The following is a 15,636-nucleotide window of genomic DNA, read 5'->3' on the forward strand; positions in this document are numbered from 1 at the left end:
TGTCCATACCGGTCATAGGTCAAGAAATTATTTTAATGTTTACAAATACTTTTTTCTCACGAACTTTTCGATGCAATTTAACGAAAACAAAAAGACGATGACTTTTGATCTCTTGATAGGTACTTGTAAATTGTTTTAGAAAAGGTATCACTTCAAGAAATTAAAAATTTTCTTTTGGTCAATATTTTGGGAAATGTGAGACATCTTGAAATCCGTATTTGCAATATTTTTTAGCAAATAGATGAGGATTGTTGCCATGGATACACCAACAAAGAAAGTACACTTCAACATTTTAACTACTGGAAAGCAAATATATGAAATATACTATTTACATACATGTACACATATTATATTGCACAAACAGTAAGCCTAATTTGCAACGGAGGGAAAAGATAATGGTTAAATTTATAATTGTCAATTTTATTTTTACCCTAACTGTGTATTGCTTCCTTTATCATTATTTAAATAATCTTTGAATCAATACATGTCATTGTCATCTGCTACTCTCTATTAAGTAAATTATGATAGGAACTCCTGAATATCGTATCAACTCCATATGCAATTACAACTGAAATGTTTCTGCATAGAAATAGAAGATTTTTAATGGGAAAATTGAATTTGTATTTTTTTTTTCGTTGAGTTTAGTTCTCAACTGACCATCATTATAAATTTCTTTATATGGTCAAGATATGAATCATATTTAACTGTATCTGTAGGTTAAATGGGATAGATGCGTTCAAAATAGTAATCATACTTTGAATTATTCAGCGGAACGTAATGTTGAAATTAAAAAGTTTTAGCTTCAATCATTCTCGTTGAGAAGCCCCTGCTTGAAATCTGCCTCATACGAATGAACGATCAATTTACCAAGAGAAGCACATATTTAGTTTCAATTTTGGATGCGGACTTATCTGTTGAAAAAAACACCCACTAAATGTCACAAATAAGGACTGACTAATTCTTACAATCTGCTGATAAGTTTAATGATGAATAATAAGGAAAAGGGCGAGGAAGTTAAATGTTTTTTTTTTGTATACAATTACAGGAGCTTGAATTGCATGTACTCTTATCATCTTTAGACTTTTTTAATATTAGTATCCAAATCTGATTTCCACCGCCCTAAGGTTACGTAACTCTGAAGCCTGGTTTTAATTGATAATGAAGTAGAAGATAATAATTTGTAAAGAGATTTATAGAACATTTGACAGATACATCAATATAAGGTTGTTATGTAATTTGGATAAACAAGCAGATTGAAGGAAGTTCCAGTTCATCATCTTTGTATAAATTTCCAAAGAACAAAACAGTTACTGTAGCAATTAATGTAAACTCCTCAGATATATAAAATATATCAAAATATAATATAGCCATTGGTGTACTTTCCGGTAAGTATTTTGACTATTCATAAAAAAGGTATTTAATGATCATAGTAACATTGTTAAAGTAATTTGTTATAATCGTATCAGTCACTAATATCAAGTCAGATTAAAAATAACCGTTTAAAATCTTGCAGTTTGACACATTGTCACTAACACGATCAAAAACATCATGTTAATGAAAAAGGGCGGGGTTACCTAATTTTACAGACTTAAATTTATACTTGTTACTATAGAAAAGTATTTCACTTTGCTTGAACTATTTGATCAAATTGCAGTTCGTATCATTAAACATCGATAGTGCCTGTCAAGTCAAGTTGCATGAAGATGTGCAGGATCAATTTCAAAGACTACTGATATATTGTTCGGTACTCCTTCTGTCAAAAATAATGTTTTAATTGGACTTTCTGGTAGTTTTCGATTGGTTTGTTCAAAGGGATTAAACGATAACCCCCGCACTTCATAACGTAACGGACAACTTTATGCTGTCAATTAATTTAGGTCTATTTAATCTTTTCAATTATTCCACTTATGCTGAAAGGAATGTTTTTTTTGTATATTAATCTATTGAATTAAAATTCCATATTCGCATATTTATATTTAGACGACAGGAGGTGATTTGTTTCTAGTGTTATGCCTCAGATATCTCTATACCTTTGTAATTTGGTTTGTGAGAATAAAGATATATAGATTGACAAAATTCTGTCCTCTTAAATACGATTTCACCAGTACTTTGATTACTTTAAAGTGTTGGTTTGGTTTAGAATATGTTTTATGTTATAAATTTATGAGAAAACGACAAAAGATTTCGCTGTAGTGTTCGTATATATGCAAAATAATTAAAACATTAGTCAAAATATTGATGAATCATTTTGTAATTGTCTCCTTGACTTTTTATTTTCTGATGCGATTTCGGTTATTTTGTGAATAAGTTCTATATCGATTATATTGTTTTCAAATTTATAAATGCATATTTGTCCTAAAAACTTTCAGACATGCAAAACAATAGCAAACGATCTTCCGACCAACTGTTCCTGTCTTTCATCCATTCAACCAATGATTTATAGATCATTTGTTAAACGATTTGATAAATGATACATATCAAACATTTTTTTTTATTTTAAGTGTGTTTGATGCGCCAACATTTGCTTCTATGTCTCACGTTTATGTATGGTTACAATATTTGAAAATGGCAATAAAATTTGCATGGGATATTTGCGTTGCAAATGAATGGAAATAACACTTAAAACATTTCTTGTGTCCGAAGCGCTTTTCTGGGTTTCATTTATCAGGAACGCTTAAAGCCAAACATTTACAAGCCAGGGGTGAATAGATATGTAGAAATGTTCGGATCTATATGACCAAAGGCCCATAAAAACAACCTAGCTTATAGATAAACCTTTGTAAATAAGATAAATGGAAACAGAGGTACATGACGTAGAAATATTTTCATCATGAAAATCAATATACAGTGTTCCTGATCAGCAAGAAATGTGAAATCGTAACACAGGGTTTCCAAATCAACAACCCTATAAATTAAAGAAAATCATTTTTGAAAAAATATAGAAATTTAAAAGTTGACCAATTAGAATCGAGAGTCCGATTTGTTTCTGGCAGCGACAACTTTTTTAGTCCGATAGCCATTAAATAAATTTTTTTTATAATGGACCTCCATTCGTAATTCAGTCTGAGAGGGGTTTAAAGTTTCATTAAACGGATAGTAGCTACGATTTTCATTAAAATTAATTTTTTAATCTATATGCCGGATTTTGTACAAAAAGTTAATTAACTATAAATAAAACCATCACTGTTTACTTTCCATTTAGCATTTACATGTTTAGAAGCTTTTTAACGTTTTACACCTGAATTTAATTTTTGTCTACCAGACAAATATTCGATGTTAAGCCAACCCTTATTCATATGACATATGTTGACCTTAACTCGGCAGTCATCAATGCGCAATCGCACGTTGCTCCTCGAAGGGAAAATGTCGAACAGAGTTTCATAGAAATTGATCCAATATCAACCCATTGAGGTGCGAATCATATCTCTGGCCTTACATTGATACTGTGCTATGGACGCAATGTTTCGGGTTATTTCGGAAATGTGTTCATTCCAGGGAAACCTTCATCAGAGACCACCTCTTTTGTTTTTGTTTTTTCATTTATTTCTTTTTTATTACTGTTTTACTTTAATTTATTACAGTTTTAATTTTTAATTTTTTAAATAGTTTTTGAATTGTGTTTTTAATAATTACATTTTTTAATTTGTCCCTTGCATTTTGATTTTTTGTTTTTCTAACCTTTTCAACCAATGTTGAATTAATTATGCGTTTCATAGTAAGAAAGTGTCCTCATAAGAATATCAGTTTACATGTGTTGTTTACATGATGTTCATTAATTAGTTCTGCACAGTCAAATGTTTAGTAGGAACTGTGAGGTTTATATAAATTATTTGATAGCTCGTTTCACTAATTCACCAATGTTTCTGGGTTTTTTTAATCCTATTGATTGGTTTTATGGAATTTGGCACCTATTGTAGAATCTGTTTTAATAAGATGCCAGTATTTCCTGAATACTTTTTGAAGTTTTTCTGCTTGAGGATGATAATTTGTAATGAATGATATATTATATCTATTTTCTTTTTCTTCAATTTATCTTGTCTGCCTTGGAATTTGATTTTTGATAGAATTTGTTCTACCAATTTCAGTTTATATCCTCTAATTAATAGTTTTTCAATAAAGAGATGTCTTTCTCATTTGAAATTCACTGTCAGTGTTAGTGTTTCTAAGTATACGAATGCCTTCGCCTCTAATAAAGGATTTAAAGTTTGAAATGGGGTGGTTTGAGTTTTTATGAAGATATTGGAATTTTTCGGTATTCTTTGTAAAGCATTTCAGGTCTACAACACCAGTATTTTAGAAGCGTTCGCCTTTGAAGATTTCAAGGTCTAGAAATTTTATTGAATGATTATTGCATTCATAAGTGAACTTTAGCAGGTCATGTTGTTTATTTGCATTTTCAAACAGAAAATCAATTTCAGACACTTTTGCTTTTACAATCAGTAGTCCGTCATCTCTCATTCTTTTATGAAAAATAATTTTTTCAGAGATTGGAGAGTTTTTAAGGATTGAGTTTATGTGATTGTAAATAGCAATGTCACATAATTCAGGGGAAGCTGTTGCTCCCATTGACGCTCCAATAATTTGTCGATATGAATTTCCATGAAAGGTAAATTCATTATTGGAAAGGATGAGTTTTGTTATTTCAATCAGAAATTTGTCGGTAGGTTTTGTTATAGAATATTCAATTTTTTCATGTTTATCAAGCGCTTTTTGTAAGGCTTCTGTGATTTCCTCAAATCTGAGATTGGTATATAGTGATGTTATATCATATGTAACAAGTAGTACATTATTATCAAACGTACAGTTTTCAATATTTCTGATTAAGTCACCTGTGTCAGAAATGTATGTTTTTTGTGTTTCCACTAACTTAAAGGGAAGTAAGAAATAATCTAAATATCTCCCTAATCTTTCAAGTGGTCCATTACACTGTGATATTATTGGTCTACCAAGGACATTTATAGTTGTTATTTGATTGTTCTCGTTTTCAATGTTTTGTAAAACTTCACTGTCCAGTTTGTGAATTTTAGGGAGGAAGTATGCAAAAGGTGTTTTTATATGATTTTGTTAATTTTTAATGTATTTGAAAGATATTTCATCAATACAGTTTTCGTCTTTCATTTTGTAAATTACTTCATATACTTTTTTCTGAGTGTTTTTAAGATTTATCTCTTGGATTTGTTCATAATGTATGTTATCATTCAATTGTTTTTCACCTTCTTTCAGGTAGACGGAAAGATTTTGAATGACTGTTACATTGTTTTTATCTGCTTTGTGAATGATGATATTTTCATCGTGTTTTAGATTCTTTAGGCAGTTCCTTTCTTGTAGTGAAAGGTTAAATTGTGTTTTGGGTATATATTTAGATAATTCCATTTTCGTATAGAAAATATATTTTTAATAGGGTTATCGGCAAACGCCGGCACCGAAAAATTTGATTTCTCCTTGAAGGGATGAATTTTACTCTGTATATTTGGATTTTCAGGGAAAAAGTATGAGTGTCTCAAATTCCTTTCAGTTTTTTAAAAATCTTTCATTATTTGTTTTATGGATATTTTTGTTGTTGGAACAAAGTTTAGTCCTTTAGCAAGAACTAGTGTTTCCGGTTGTGATAATGTTTTAGATGATAGATTCAGCACAAATTGTTTTGCAATTTTCAGCTTTATTTTTTTGTTTATGTAATTTTATTTTATTTTTGACGGCTTTGAACTTTTCAATGTTTTTAGACTTTTTCTTGTTTTGATTAATTCTTCTATGTTTTTCCGTGATTTTCTTTTCAAAGATCCAATATCCACCCATTTAGGTGCGAATTATATCTCTGGCCTTCATTGATACTGTGCTATTTAAAAATTAAAAATTAAAACTGTAATAAATTAAAGTAAAACAGTAATAAAAAAGAAATAAATGAAAAAAAACAAAAACAAAAACAAAAGGGATGGTCTCTGATGAAGGTTTCCCTGGAATAAACACATTTCCGAAATAACCCGAAACATTGCGAACATAGCTCACAGTATCAATGTAAGGCAAGAGATATGATTCGCACCTAAATGGGTGGATATTGGATCAATTTCTATGAAATTATTTCAGAGAAAGGATGAAAAAAAAATGGAAATGTATTTAATCCGATCAGAAGAAGAGTAATTATTGTAGATAGTCTCTAAATCATAATTCATATGACAAGACTTTCGGTCATGTATTTGATAAAATAAGAAATTTCCAAACAGGACCTTTAAAACCTTTAAATGAATGCGTAGCAAGAGACGATTGCCACGTCGGCAATCCCGGTCTGGCTCCATTTTCGATTTCCTCATGGTTTTTTTTACCTTGATTTGTATCCTTTTTTGTGAATTTATGATATTTTGACAACGGTAAACTACTGTTGCCTCGAGATTCTTATCTGTTTACCATTTAATATTATGTATTATTTTGAACTCCGAAGTAACTTAGGTCGGTGCACCTCTTATTTGTCAATCGAAATGACCTTATATATATAAATCTGAAGTAAGTAACTGTGGATATATTTTGAAACACACATTTGATACAAGAACATAGCCATTTATTAGCACTAAAATTCGTGAAAAAACCCATATAAACATGTTTTTTACTTCATACTTATCTTGTACTATTTTTTGTATTACTAATGCATCAAAGCAGAAGCCAATATTTAAGACAACATAAATATTTGAAATAAACAAAAACTTCGACATCGTATCTGCTTTATGAACCAGGTATCTATGATGTGTTTTTTGCATTGACGAACTTGAACGCATTCCAGTCAAACTTATATAATAACAAAATATGATGATCGATCATCATAGACTACAACCGATCGGTATTTTAGCAAAAAGCTAGACATACATGTATTTGAATTTATGCACGTACGTGGTATGTCATGATAATTAGCACATCTTACGTTCTTTTATATACAAAAGAAGACATGTTCATTTTTTTCGTTCCTATTCGTCGAACTTAATTGCTGTTTTATAAAAAAAAATCTCATCAAAGATACCAGGTTTAAAATCGTGTACGCAAGACGCGAGTTTCGTCTTTAAAAGACTCATCAGAGACGCTCAAATCAAAAAAATTAAAAGGCCAAATAAAGTACATAGTTGGAGAGCATTGAAGACCCAGAATTCCGAAAGGTTTTGCTAAATACACCTAAGGTTATATATTCCTGGGGTAGAAAATCCTAAGTACTAGTATTTAATTTTCTGAATCAATATCAATAAAAGTAGATGTGGGGGAGTTTCAATGAAACAGAAACCAAAATGAAAACTTCACCAAAGTTTCTAATGATCATTTAGGATTATAAGAATGGACAATTCAATGAATGTTCAGTATTTCTAAATAATGAGACTTTATATCTACCAAATGCATATCAAAACAAGAGTATATCCATCTTTGAAACTTTGATGAATAATGTACACTGAGGAATATATGCTTAAAACCTCTTCCGAACATTTGAAAGTCCTGACTATCTACTGGTTACCTAAATTACACAAACAACCGCTTAAATTTCGTTTCATCTCCTCATCTAGTAAGTGATCTACGACTAATCTGTCCGTGCTTCTAACTACCTCTCTTACTACTATCAAATAACTTATTATTAACTTATGGTATTTATTATTTTTGGAGTGTTAAAAATTCTTTAGATGTTTTAGATAAAATACGTGCTTTTGATGGGCCTTTTAATTCTGTTGACAGTTATGATTTTTCTACTCTCTACACTACAATTCCACACAATTTTATCAAGAAAAAGTTTTCAGATTTAATCAAATGGTCTTTTGAAAAATCTCATTACAAATTTATTTGCTGTAACTCGCTTAAAGCCTTTTTATATAACGAAAAAGAAAGTATGCTAGATACACTTACTGGAAATATGAAGATATGATTAAAGCTGTAAATTTTCTCCTGGACAACATATATGTACAGTGAATCGACAGGTAGTAGGTATTCATATGGGCACTTATTGCGCTCCTTTAATAGCAGATTTATTCCTGTATTGCTATGAATCACAGTTTATGGCCAAACTCAGTAAAGACACGTCATTGTTACATTTGGTTGACACATTCAACAATACCTACCGTTATCTTGATGATATTTTTTCGTTAAATAATCCAGAGTTTTCTGAATATACTACCGAAGTTTACCCAAAGGAACTTACTTTACATAAATCTAACATAAACAGCAGTAGTTGTCCTTTTCTAGATATAGACATTTCAACTTCTGAAGGAAACCTAAAATTTACGACAAAAGAGACGAATTTTCATTCCCTATTGTTAATTTTCCTTTTGTAGACGGCGATGTTCCTTTGGCTCCATCATACGGTGTTTATACTCCAACTCGATCGTTATGCCCGTGTGTGTAGTGATGTCATAGATTTTAACGAACGTAATCAATGCATCACTGGTAAATTATTAAGTCAGGGATTTCGTTACCATATATTACTTAAAACATTTACTAAATTCTTTCATAGATACAAAGATTTGATTAGTAAATTTGGCTGTACCTAAATTTTACGGTAATATTGTAGTAAAAGCGCGGAAATCACTAAGTGATCCGTGTAAACCCATCGACCCTTTAAACAAACTTATTAGTAAAGGTCGTCTTATTGATGTTGTAATAAGATCTTTGAATATTGTTTACATTGGCACTAACATCGATTTTGTCATCAACAAATTAAAACATAACTAAGTTTGTATTCTTTTCGAATGGTTTTGGGGATGTATAAATACACATCCACGTTTATTTTCTATTTAGAGATTGCTTTATACATCTATATATAACATGATACATATTTATTATAGGTTATATCCTAACGATCCTACTGCCTGTCGATACTTTTACTTTGGCATTGCACAAGTCATGTCTTCTTGACTGTCCATGGCGTTAAAACACTAAATTCCTGGTATGTGTTTTAATTGATTTTAGTCTCTGGTGCATGATTTTTTTTATTGATATTTAACTAGTTTTCAGTAACTGCGAGTACTCTCAAAAAGTTGACCTGTTGACACAATTTGTAATGCATTTCTGTAATTCAATGTTTACTTATTTTGTGTTATATCTCGTCTCACTGCGTTTAATATGTACCACCTTTGATAAGTATTTAGTATGACGATACATCTTCACTTCCGTACTCGTACTCTGAACAACAAATTTATTTAGTTTGTAAAAAAATTTCCGTACTCCTAACAATGAAATTATTATATTTAAATTTACCTGTGTACGTTGTTTTATTTAACGCCATTTTGTCCCAGGTAAGAGTTGGCTTATTGACACTCTTATTCATCTTTTTTTTTATTAATACCTGTAACGTCTATGTTATATAGGCACCTACGTTTTAATATTGTATTTATATTGTGTCATAGATCAAATTATTCGTTTAGTGTATGTTTACTTGTTTTTGTTTTAATGTCTTTTTGATCGAGTTTAGCCATTTCAATTGATATTTTATAGTGTGTCTTTTTATGTTGTAATGTTACACTACTGTCTCAGGTTAGGGTGAAGGTTGGCGCCTGTTAAAATGTTTAAACCCGCTGCATTTTTATGCATCTGTCATAAGTCAGGAGCCTGTTGTTCAGTGGTTGTCGTTTGTTGGTGTGGTTCATAGGTGTTTCTCGTTTCTCGTTTTTTATATAGATAAGACTGTTGGTTTTCCTGTTTGAATTGTTTTACAATAGTCATTTTGGGGCCCTTTATAGCTTGCTGTTCGTTGTGAGCCAAGGCTCCGTGTTGAAAGCCGTACTTTGATAATAGAAAAACAAAGGATATGGGGTATCCATCCACGACACAAAATCAATACATGCACAGCAACAACAAAAAAACACACAAAAAGCAAAGGAACAGCGCTTTTATTGCTGTTCTTCATCTCCAAATCACAGTGAGGCCTTCAACACGGAGCTAAAAAAAAACTCTCACCTCACTGCAAGTTTAAGACGGCCCCTAGCACCGGCTTCAGCGGAATTCTTTGCAAAAATAATTTGGATAGACTTTGTAAGACGTAACACCACCTAATCGGGCCCGGTCAAAAAAGAACATACTGGAAACAAAATAGTTCCTACGCATAGTTGTAAATCTTAAACTATGTAGCATATATTTTAGTAATTAAGGTATCAGATGAAAGGTGAAGGACTGGTGATCCTTGTAGAACACACAATTTACCGATAATTTTGAATAATACAAAAATTATGAATGAATTCTAAAAATGAGGGCATATATAGCCTGTTTCTCAGATATGAAGTACCTAGTTTGGTGTATCCAAAATTCCGGTAACCAGTGCAGTACCGTCTGATGTATAAATACAGGTATATTGATCCCGCTTACATAAAATGTTTTGAAGTGAAAAAATTAACGTGGATAGGAATGAGGACCAAAAGTAGGCGGTGTGCGCCTTATTAAAATTTTAGTATACAAACTGCCCTAAAGTTGAGAGAATGATGTGGCACACATAAGAGAAGTTATCTGAAGAATAAATACACCATTACTTTAAAAATACAGAAGAGCATACATATCAAGCACTGGGAAATTGACCTATAATTGTTAACTTTTTATACATTGTGACTTGGATGGAGAGTTGTCTCATTGGCACTCATACCACATCTTCTTATTTATATTTATGGAATGTATGTGTACACTACATGTAGTTATTGATTTCAAACGAAATGTTATAAATCGGGTACCGAAAATCACAAAAACAAAATATGCGGTTTATTCACCTGTAGTATGTGATTTTGCGGACTGACGTTTCTTTCTTTTCTTTTTTTTAATCATGACTTAGAAAATTACATCTGATTAGAGTTGAAAAAATGATTCACAATGGGGGTTCTATACATGTAACGTGAGGGTACCCAAATTGCACCTATTTTTTCACCTACGTTTATTTATGATCCAGACAAAAGTTTCCATTGTGTGTTTATTTTGTAGATGTATCCTTATTTACTATATAGTTCCACCAATTACATTTTAAATCCATATCTTATCATAGAAAAAAATGGGTTTGAATCGACATCCAAACGACCCATGATTCTGTAATGAGGAGTACCCAAATTGCCGCAATGCTTAAATTACTTGACTCAAGATTGCGAACAATTGTAGCGAACAACTCTGGCGATTTTTCTAAAGGATGTCCCAATGTCTTTTCTACAACACATATATAGTCGTTGCCCGTCACAATCTCAATGAATTGGTCCAAATTTAACTTAAAGTGCCATACCCCGTAAATATATTTTGTCAATTTCAGTTTTTCGAACATGAACTACATTGGAGATTTTCATAAACAATGCAGCACTGCTCCTCTACAGCACCTATATAGTCTTTGCCAGTCACAATCTCTATAAATTGGTCAACAATTATCTTAAATTGCCCTACCCCCTAATTTGATTTCGTCAATTTCAGTTTTTAAACCCTAACTTCAGATTTTCGAACAAAAACCACTCTGGAGTTTTTCCTAAACGTTGCGCCAATGTCTACTCTACAATGCCTATATAGTCGTTGCCCGTCACAATCTCTATCAATTAATCCAAAATTAACTTAAATTGTCTTCCCCCTAATCTCATTTTGTCAATTTTAGTTCTTTAAAACTAACTTCAGATTTTCGAACATAACATTGTTTTTTTCCTTAACGATGCGCCAGTGTTGCCTCTACAATATACCTATCTAGTCTATAAATTGATCCAAAATTAACTTAAATTGTCCTCCCCATATTTTTTCAATTTCAGTAAGTGCACCCCCTCCCTTTTTCCCTCAATCGCATTGTGTCAATGTGTTACCTTATGATCATTGTAATCTAGCTGTCTATTGAATGCCTTATATGGATTTATTTAGTTCGGAAAGAAAAGCTTTGTATTCTTAATATATGAAGTATGGGCTCCCTTTTGTTTTAAATTTATTTTGTCGTTTTTATTTAAGATTTTATGTATTCTAATAATTGTTCGCTAGATCTCTGTAATTGTTCCCTAGCTCGAAAAAAACGTGATTGTTCTATGTGATATTGTGGTTTTTAGTTATGCTTCCTAATTGTTCGCTAGCTTGAGTCAAGTGCTTAAATTTACATCCTTAAAAAAAGAATAACTGATGTTTTGTTTTATTTCTCCACGTTTTTAGAACAATTTAGTCCATTCTTACTATTCATTTTTTAAGAAATTGATACCTGGGACATATTCTAATTGCTATTTTTTAAAAGTTAACTTTTTGTGGACCTCGCATTGCGACGTTTCCGTAGTTTTTACTTTTTTCACTGGATACTTCCTCTGGTGATATATAATGTGACCGTTTTTTGTATATTTAAATATATTTAGCTATATTAAAAGACGTGCGTAATGTCAAATCATAAAAATACAAATTGTTTAGTCTCTAAGAAAACTTGTAAGATTTCAGCTGCTATTTTTGCTCATTGGATGCAATTTGGGTGCTCGGTGCAATATGTGTACTCGGTGCAATTTGAGTATTCGGTGCAACTTGGGTACTGTGACATTACAATGCATAACAGAATTGTAAATCTAACAATTGATGTACTTAGGTAATTCGAAGAACATGCAAGGCATGTGACAAGGTCAAATAGAAATATACTGTGATGAACAGGTGATTTATCAAAAGTCTGACGAATGCAGAATAAAAGAAATGTCTAGGAAGGAGAAGACAATGAGAGTATGAGTCATGGAATTAAGGTTTTTATGTCGATTTGATTGTGATAGGTCACTGAGGACATGAATTACTGTACTAAGGGTCCCAAATAGTTAAGTTAAAGCCATTAATTGTGAATATCATTGACCACTTGGGTGCATATGTGTCAAAAATGACCATGGATATGATCATTTGTTGCAGTCTTAATCTTGTCCAATCCTCGTTTTTCCTTCAGTTTTTGTTTTTTTTTTACCTTGATTTGTAGCTTCTCAATAGATTTATGATATAAGAACGTCGGTATACTACTGTGACTTCTAATTTAAACTTCTCATCGGATCTTTACATCTCATGAACAACACGAAGTGTGTCACTAGTGTGTAAGGAAATGCTGACTCTTCCAGAAAATATAACTTCATCCCGGTTTAAAATTGGGTTCAGGTTGTTAAATTTAAAAAACTCTGGTGAACAGGGAATTCAAAAATTTAAATCCAGAGTACAACACATGAACAAAACAAATCAAAAGCAAAGTGACAACATGTATAGTCGATAACGAACAGCTAACTCAAAAACTCAACAAAAAAAAAAGGAAAATTATAATTATCAAGCTTTTCATGAAGTTCGTCTGTCTGTGTTTATTGCTAGGTGTTACACTTAGATATGAAGCAGACCATGTTAGTTCAGTACTGTTCTGTATGAAATGTCTTTTATTAATAATTACACCTTATATAAGAAAGCCAGATTTTGATTGGTTGATAGCCAGTGTATTTTTCGCATATTCTAATATTTTTTCCTCATTTCAAACGAATTTGCCTGTTTTTCACCACTGCCGGTGAATTTGCCATTTTGGATATTCCTTTTTTACCCTCTCGAGCATTTTCCCGTCAAAATTTTTCGGATATGACGTTACATAAAAATGCGAGCTAACGCGTATTAGTACATGTATAATTCCCGCAGTTCTATGATAATATCCTCTTATCCTCAAAATTATGCATAAACATGTTAATGAAATAGTTTCAATCCAAATCTATTCGGTGTAATTAAACAGATATATCATGTTATGGAGGGGTATTTGCGAAAAATACCATTCTTGGGACCGAATTTCCCTCGCCTAGCGGCTCGGGAAATTTTACAGTCCCTTGACTGGTATTTTTCGCAAATACCCCTCCATAACATGATATATCTGTTCAAAAATATATCAAGAAATTATGTCTGTAGAGAGGAATCTAAAACCAAAGGGTAAAGCTATCATCATTTTTATAGTTTTGTCATACACCTTGTCTTAATTCTGCTCAATACGAGCAAATAGATAAATCTGCAAGGTCAGTTCACAATTGTAATAATTTGTGAATTATTCTTTTTTTAGATTTCTATTTAAAAGTTACTCAGACTGTGCGTTAAAACACCTTGACTTTTAATAATTTAGACTTTGCACTTGAAATCCGTAACAATGTTATTAAAACTTAATCTAAATTCGTACGTTTTATAGAGTATGTTCATAATTATATCTACATTAAACACTAGGAGAGCTTTATTTCTGTCAAATTTTGTGTGTTTGAATTATTTTTTCAAATTGGATAGTACTATTAAGTAAAATGATTAATGAAATGCTGTTATTCAAAAATGAGATTAAAACATAATAAGACGCAACCAAGCAGTTTCCATTCTGTTCGGAGACGTTTAATATTTTCAAAGTGATCGTCGTTGTTCGGGATTCACTGACAGTTCACTGAGTACTACACAGAAAACTAACGATTGAGAAACTCAACAGCATGAAAAGGGCGACGAATTGGCAGTTGACAACAAAATAGTCATACTTACGATACACAGTAACCTAAAATATGACACATTCAATAAAAATAACTAAACAAATGACTTTTACTCCTTTAAAAAATGTATGTATGTTCTTAATATCAAGCAAGAGATATATAAATATATAAAAACAAATATTATACTATACTAAGAATAAATTCCAGCAAATTTACACTATGTTTAAATGATTAATTGATAGTTGTGTAAAGCGCCACTCTTAGCACTTTGCTAAATCACGACGGTCAGTTTTTATTTTATAGCCGAATACGAAGAACGAAGAGAGAACCACAGACCTTCGGCAGGAAAATTTACAGTGCTAGCCAATATTAAGATCGGAGTCTAACGCACCTTGTGAGTTCGAACCCCACAACCTCAGTGTTCGACAAGCTAGTGATCACTGTAGAAGAAATACTTGACCAATCGGCCACCTTTGTGAAATAGAATTAGAAAAGAGTGAATATAAATTGATCGCCCTATTTTATTTTAAACTACAGTTTTTCTATAACGAGAGAAATAGTAATTTGTCATAAAATATATGATTCAAACAAAAGAAAAAAAACACCCAGAAGATCACAACTCTTCCAATTACAAATTGAAATAAAAAATGTCAACTTTCGTGATGTCGTTTATAATTTAAAAATAATCTAAATAAGAATAATATGCAAACCATGATGCGTGTTCATCCCATAATCGAAACTTGCATTCAAACGGGTAACTTATAGCGAAGAAAAAAAAAGAAAAAGGAGATCCAGCCATATGTCAAATGAATGAATAAAACGGCTATCAATAAGTGTAAGAACGAAACTGCTACAGATTTTAGATAAAAAAATGTATAACCTGGTTAAAAATGAAAACAACACGTAGTAAATTTCGTAAATGTGTACACACAAAATTATTATTTTGATATTCAAGTACAATACACAATCAAATTGTGAAACTGCAACAGCGACGTTAAAATAAGGAATCTTGATTCAGCAAATTGAATGCTAAACACTGACAACATTTAGTAAAAATAACAAGTTATTGTAAGGATTCGCTAACGTTCATAGAGGGTTCTATCTTTGGATTTTAGATTTAAAAGTCACATTGAAGTTAAAAAGAAAGCATTCTAAATACCAACGGAGAATTTATATATAAATTCAAATATGATTAAAAACAGAAGTTGGTAGTCACTATTGAGACAGCAACTCAACGATACAAAGCAAACAC

Source organism: Mytilus californianus, unplaced genomic scaffold (assembly GCF_021869535.1).
Source record: "Mytilus californianus isolate M0D057914Y unplaced genomic scaffold, xbMytCali1.0.p SCAF_3, whole genome shotgun sequence".
NCBI lineage: Eukaryota > Metazoa > Mollusca > Bivalvia > Mytilida > Mytilidae > Mytilus > Mytilus californianus.